Raw genomic sequence first — 7,290 nt, 5'->3', positions numbered from 1 at the left:
TTTAGTGAAAAGAGAAGACAGCTTAGAATGAAGCCTAGAAGAACTGTGTTAGTTAGAGGAAGATGAGCTTGAAAAGTAGACAGAAAATAGCCAGAGAGGTAGGAAGAGCACCAGACCCAAGAAAGGTAGAGCTTCTTCAAGCAGGAAAGGACATTTAACAATGTCGAATGTCCATTGGATTTAATGGTATAGAGTTCTTAGAAAGAGCTGGTTCAGTGATGTGATGTGGAGAGAATGTGATGGGAGATAATGAAGACATGGAGACAAAGACGATAGCATAGTACCTCATGGGAAGAAAACTTCCTTGAAAAACTTGCATAATTCAAGACTGCTGTAACTCACGATAGATTCTGACAAAGTATGGAGGGTATCTATGTATATGGCATATGTGGTACTGACACTTGACTATACCATAAGAAGAGGTTTTTTCCCAGTCTTATTGAAATATGACATATAACACTATATCAGTTTAAGGTATACAACATAGTGATTTGATATATGTATATATCGCAAAATGACTTCCACAACAAGTTTAGTTAACATCCATCACATCACACAGTTACATTTTCTTGAGATGAGAACTTTTAAGATCTAGTCTCTTAGCAACAGAAGAATATCCAACTCACTCCACCTACCAACTTTGTATTAAAGCAATTCTTGATTAGCCATTTGTAGTGATTTGCATTACTTCATATTAGGTGCACAGAGGTATGTTAGTAATGAGTCATACCACATTATTTAAAATTTGCATGCACTTTTGTGAAACTGGGCTATGAAGGGGGCAAAGAAGAAGTCTTTTAAAAACTGAGAATGTGGCAACATCAAATGTATGTGAGAGACTCCACATCAGTTCTATAATCTAAATGTCTGAGTTCATCTGTCTTCCTAGTTCTCCCTCAGTTCAGTGTTTATCAGCACATAAAGTTGTCAATCTGATAGGAAATCAGCAGCAACGTTTTGTGTATAATCAATTCTGGGCTCACTATAAATGATGATTAAATGATTAGTATCTAAGTGATTGCTGGGTAAGGGGAGGGTAACTGTATCTTTTTTTTTTTTTTTTAACATCAAAATTGAGAGAAGTTAAGATTGCTCCACACAGCTGTTTAAAAATAAAACAAGTTGAGGTTTGGCTTACGTAAGTATATCACATAATCCAACCAGAGTTTCTTTCTTAAAATTACAATATAAAAAGAAAGGGAAAACAGAGCTAAAGCAGGGTTAACTTAGGGTTGATTCTTGATGATTTGAGATCATATAACCCACACCTTTAAATTCCATCCTTTGTGGATTTGTTTACTACAGTTAGTAAATAAGCTGGGTTTAGTGGACATGTAAATTTTTATACTATTTTAACTTTTAATCTTATTTTAATACTATTTTGGGTACCTACAAATGTACCACACAGTGTAGGTACACACACACACACACACAATTTATATTCTCATACATCACTTAGATACAGAAATTATCTCTATTACAGATGAGAAAACTCAAGGTCAACAAAACTAAGTAAAGCGCCCAAAACCATATGGTTTGTGAATGGCTAACCTAGCAGAGATGTAATTTGACCCAAATTTTTGTCTCACCTCGAAGCCTCTTCCTACAATGCCAATTTAGTGCTCTGAGTTGTGGTACAGGACTAGATGAAGTAGGATGGAGGTAGGAGGTAAAGGAGAAACAGCAAAACAAATAGGATATAAAAGTAGATCCATATTCCTTATGTGATACCCCACCCGCATCCCATGATGCCTACATTCATTTCCGGAAGAATTTTCACAAACACATCCCTAGTTAGTCACCATGTATGTATGAAAACAAGCTCATGCTCAAAAAGACCTTTTTCACTGTGTTTCTCAGGGGGCAAGGAATGAACCACCAAACCTGACTCTATGAATCAAAAACAGGCATAACTTTGCAACGTTAATATGTAAAAGACTTCCAAGGCAGAAGAAATTGTTGAGTACCAATAATGAGAAATGCAATGGCAAGTTAATCCAGAAACTTCAAAGGGGCTTTTTTCTCAGGAGAACAAGCTGTTGAAATGGATTCTATCTTAACCAGACATTATCTCTAATGGAAACAGAAATCTTCTGCTTTCTGATCTAGGTCCCAATATGCAGAACAAGCATAAAAACTTTACAAGAATTACAGATTAGGAAAATTACCATTGCTGGAACAATCTAATAATATGAAAATGCAGATCCACAGGGGGAACTTCATATTTTAGAAAGTGAATCATCCAAAATAAACTGTTCAGTTATGAACTAAAGATAAATATTAGAGCAAAAGAGAAACGATCTGTGTTCTCAGGTGACTATTAACTCAGAAGTATAATTTCCTGATTTTAATATGCAATCATCATCATCTAATTTTAGAAGTTAAAAAAATTCTTTTTTTTTCCACAAATTAAGTTGATTTTCAACTATAGTAAGACAGGTAAAGTAAGAAGTAAAATAAAATGCTATAAACCTTGATTTATGAACATTTAAATATGTGTAATTAAGTTTAAGATAAGTTTTGATAACATAAGCAAAATAGAGACAATGAATTTGGAGAATTATCACCTACAGAACCCCCACATACACTTTAAAACTTAAATTATACAATTTTACTATTTGTTATGTTTCTCTTATGATCCAGGCACTGTCTTAGGCTGTATCTAGGCTACTAAAAAGATAAGGATAAACAAAACAGTCAAATATCCCTACACTCAGGCAAACTTGTATTTTTAAATGGGAGACAGACAATAAACATCAGAGAGAAAGAAATTATATAGTAGATTAGCAAGTGGTGAGTGCTATGGACAAAAGAAAAAGTAGAACAGAGTAGAATGTCCAGCTCATCTTCCCAACTCCACACCCATCAGATTCTTATCCATGGACCCCAGAGGAAGTAACCACACAGAGGTAACCACTTTCCACAGACCTTTCCATGAACAACTCCTTCAGGTTTTCCCTGGTAGCTGGGTGTGCTTGGCTTCTCAGATTTCCACACAAATCTCCCTTTTCCAGATCTTTTCTTCCCTGGTTCTCCCACCTTTGTGTAAGGCTGATTTCCTACAGCAAAACTTGAAGCCCATAAAATCATAGCTCTGCTTCCCCAGGTGTACTCTGACCAACACACAAACCATTCTTCATAGTACACTCAAAATGTTCCTTCCAAGGATGAAGTGTGATCATGTTCTGCATCTGTTAACAGCAGTCAACGATGTCTCATTTCCTTCAGGATAAAGTCCTGATTTTGAAAAATTGCTTACCAGGCCCTCATGAGTTGACCTCAACCTATTTAAACTCTCTCACATATAAAGGCAGAGAATTTTCACCCTTTCCTCAAACTCTCTCATCTCTAGACAATCAAACATACCTTCCCTTCCCTGAAGCATTCCCCTCATCTAAGAAATTTCTTATTCTTCAGACTTCAAATGAAAGGTCCCAGTTGTCAACATTAAACCGTCCCAATGTCAACATTACTAGTCAGGTTTTTCTACCAGTAAGACCTACAGTGTCTCGTGATCCCCGTTCTGTGCCTGGGTTCTGTAACCTCTGATCACACTGTATTTCATGATACGTCTTCCTCACTAAACAATAAGCTCCCAAACGACAACCATGTCTGTTTTGTTCACTGTTATGTCCTCAGTGCCAACATGATTCCTAGCATACGATAAATACTTTATCAACATTTGTGGGATGAACAGATGGCTGAATAAATAAATCAGAGGTATAAGAGTCATATATTCCTGTGCAAAAAAAAAAAAAAAATAGCACAAATTTAGAGGATTAAAACAACACACATTTATTATCTGATAGCTCCTGGAGATCAGGAACCCAGGCACAGCTTCACGGGGTCTGCTTCTTCAGGATCTGCCTCTCACACCGTTACCATCAAGGTGGCAGCCAGAGCAGCCACCTCATCTGCAAGCCTGTCTGGGAAGTATGAGCTTCTAAGATTATGTGGTTGTGATAAGACTTCATTCCCTGCAGCTTGTTGGACTGACAGCCTCAATTCCTTGCTGGCGGTTGGCCAGAGGCCAATCTCAATTCCTTGCCATGTGACAGCTGTCCGTATCACTTGCTTCATCAAAGCCAGAAAAGGAGACTGTTGCCAAGACAGAAGTGAAAATATGTTCAAATCTAATACAGAAGCGGCATCCCCTCAACACGGAGGTATAGTGTTGGTTAGGAGCAAGTTACTCATGGGAAGGGAATGACACAGGCCATGAATCCCCGGAGGCGGGGATGACTGGAGATCTACTTAGAGTCTGCCTCCCGTAACAGGCATGTAGCAAAGTTGCGCTGAAACATCTATGATGAGTTTCTACTGGTTGTCAAGGGCAGGCATGTAGGTGGCTCAGGCTAGCCTAAAAGTTCTGTGACAAACTGGTTGGGAGACATACTTTATGGATTGAGGTGGCCTTCCACAGGTCCTAAGTTTATCTTGTCTAAATGTATTTAAAACACCTGAGTAGTAATAACTAGTACTAGAAAGATTTTAGTGAATTCTAATAATATTAAAAAAAAATAGAGCAAAAAGTAAACCTTAAGGAGTGAATCAGTCAAATGGTTCACTATAATATTCATTCATAATATATGTAGGCTACAGGTCAGCTATGGCTCTAATTCAGGTTCTACCTCTGCTCCATGCACCTTTTGTGCCAGGATTCTGACAAGCTTCACTGATTTGGAACATTCCATTCTTGAGACAGTAGAATGGACCAGAAGCACTGTTGGAAACACAGAATGGCTGTTAAAGCATGTGTTCCAAAGAGAAACATTGTTCCTTCCATTGACATTCTGAACACGGGTGGGAAGTATGCTCACCCACGGAAGCACTGAGAGTTACCTGGCACTTCTGGGCAGAGAAGAGGCATTACTGATTGGGAACAATGACACAATATGACAAAAGAATAATGTATTCTAATACCTTCATATTATTGCTATAGGAAAGGAATCTGAGGCTTAGATAGGTTAATGACTTGCTGGAGTTCATACAATAAGTTAATGGCAGAACTAAACCTAACACACAAGTTTTTCATCCATTTTCGCATTCTTTCAACCAAGTTTTTTTTTTTTTTTTAATTTATTTTTAATTTATTGGGGTGACAATTGTTAGTAGAATTACATAGATTTCAGTTGTGCAATTCTGTATCACATCATCCATAAATCACACTGTGTGTTCACCACCCAGAGTCAGCTCCCCTTCCATCACCATACATTTGATCCCCCTCACCCTTATCCCCCACCCCCCAACCCCCTTACGCTCTGGTAACCACCAAATTACGTTCCCCAGATTAATTTTCAAACCCCGTGGCCATCCTGTGGTCACCGACTGCCCTCCAATCCCTTCACCCTCCCCCCCACCCCCTACCCCTCCCGCCCATCTATTTTATTTCACTTTTATAACACATTGTCGGAATTCAAACTAGGAGCTGGGGTACAAGAAATGAATGAGGCTATAGTTACCTAGAGATCACAGCTTATTGTGGAGGTGCATACATGAGGAGAAACTCACTACATTGCATTTTCTTGGAGAAAGATTTACAGGGAAGACCATTTGAGCTAGGCAATGACTAGAAATGTGCCAAGTAATTAAGATGGTGCAGTGTGAGCGCTTCGGGAAACGAGGACAGCATGTGTGAAAGCTTCGAGGCAGTGATGAGCATGAGAACAGAGATCTAAAGTGGTTGGGACACAGGGAGATGTAGTCAGTGGAGCATAGGAGGGATCCCCAGAATGGCTCCTCACATTACACGGATTTATACAAAGTTTTTCCTGCTCTGGCCTTTGGAGAATAATAAGATTTCTGTTGACTTTTTAAAAGTAAATATATAAATATCACCAAGAAGAAAAAAGAAAGTTGTTTAAAGAATGACAAAGTCCACTGACTTTTCGTGACATAAGCTCAACTTCTGTTTTTTCTTCTTAGTTTAAGATTTTTATGTGTAAACGTTGCCTTAGAGTCCATGATCAACAAAAGTATGGGGGAGATCCACAAATTTTAGAGACATAAATATGTGACCAAATATCAAAAGAGTCACATAGCAGATGTATTTCTGTTTGCAATATCAGAAAGGTGCTATATTTTTAGACCTAGTGAGTCTAGTCCCCTCCTGGAAAGTGGGGGAGGATGGAAGTGAGATTAAAATGGCATGTCTTTGATGAAATGTGTCATATCCAATCCAGAGCTGCTCTATAATTCATAGAGTTACCAGATCTACCACTTTGATGAAAATTACAAGTGTAATCAGGAAAACAGTAGGTCAACTTAAGCAGTGGTTGAATTTTTCCTATGGAACTAATCAAACCAAAGTTATCTGAAGATATGCAGACAGCATTGTTGGAAAAACAAACGTTCACCTAGTGTAATGTAACATCTCAAAGGTGACTGCTCATATATATTCAAGGACTGTAAAATAACCCCTAAATACAAGACTCCATTTGTCATCCCCAAATTTAGAGGTAGGGGAAGGTCAGTGTTACAGTGGCAATTTGGACATTCCATGTCTTGTGTAAACTGTAGTGCCTTACAGCTTCAAGCACCTAAACACCAGTGAAAATGAGAAGAAGCTGATCTTTCTTTCTTTTTTTCTTTCTTTCTTTTTTTCTCTTTCTTTCTTCCTTTCTTTTTCTTTCTGTCTGTCTTTTCGTGTTTTTGTTTTAATCCAGTGTTGACTCTTTTAATCTTGTGAAATAAACATCTTCCTTGTTTTATAAATGTAAAAACTGAGGGTAAAAAGCTTTACCATCTTGGCTAGTCAGAAACAAGGTTAAGTGATGACATTGCGATTTTAAAAGCCGTGTTCTCTTCATTCCACTGAACTACCACAGCCACCATAGCTCTAAGCTGGAGGGAAAAGGAGGTGGCCCTAAGGACATTTAGCTGCTTACTAACTGGGATGGCCAACCATCCAGCTTGATCCAGACTGCCCAAGTTTAGCACCAGTTTTCCTGCATCCCAGGAAATTCCTCAATCCTGGGCAAACTGGGACTGTGGGTCACCTTACCATACATTTCTCTGACACTCACGTTGGTTTATGTGAAGTAGAGAAAACAGCACAGAGAAGTCCAAAGTCCTTGTGAATACAAGCAACATAAATGGGTGCCAAAGACATGAGGGGGAGATTATCGGGAAGTATAGTTGTTGTTTTTTATCATAAAGTTCTCTTTACATTGCTTGGTTCTTACCTCCTTTCACCATTCACCTTCACGTCACCTGGCAGCCCAGCTTATATGACTAACAATGCATGTGGAACACCTTAAATAGTTTTGTTAGTGCTTTAATCTAATAAAG

This window comes from Rhinolophus ferrumequinum, chromosome 22, assembly GCF_004115265.2.
Source record: "Rhinolophus ferrumequinum isolate MPI-CBG mRhiFer1 chromosome 22, mRhiFer1_v1.p, whole genome shotgun sequence".
In the NCBI taxonomy this organism is placed as follows: domain Eukaryota; kingdom Metazoa; phylum Chordata; class Mammalia; order Chiroptera; family Rhinolophidae; genus Rhinolophus; species Rhinolophus ferrumequinum.
This window is presented reverse-complemented; position numbering follows the sequence as displayed.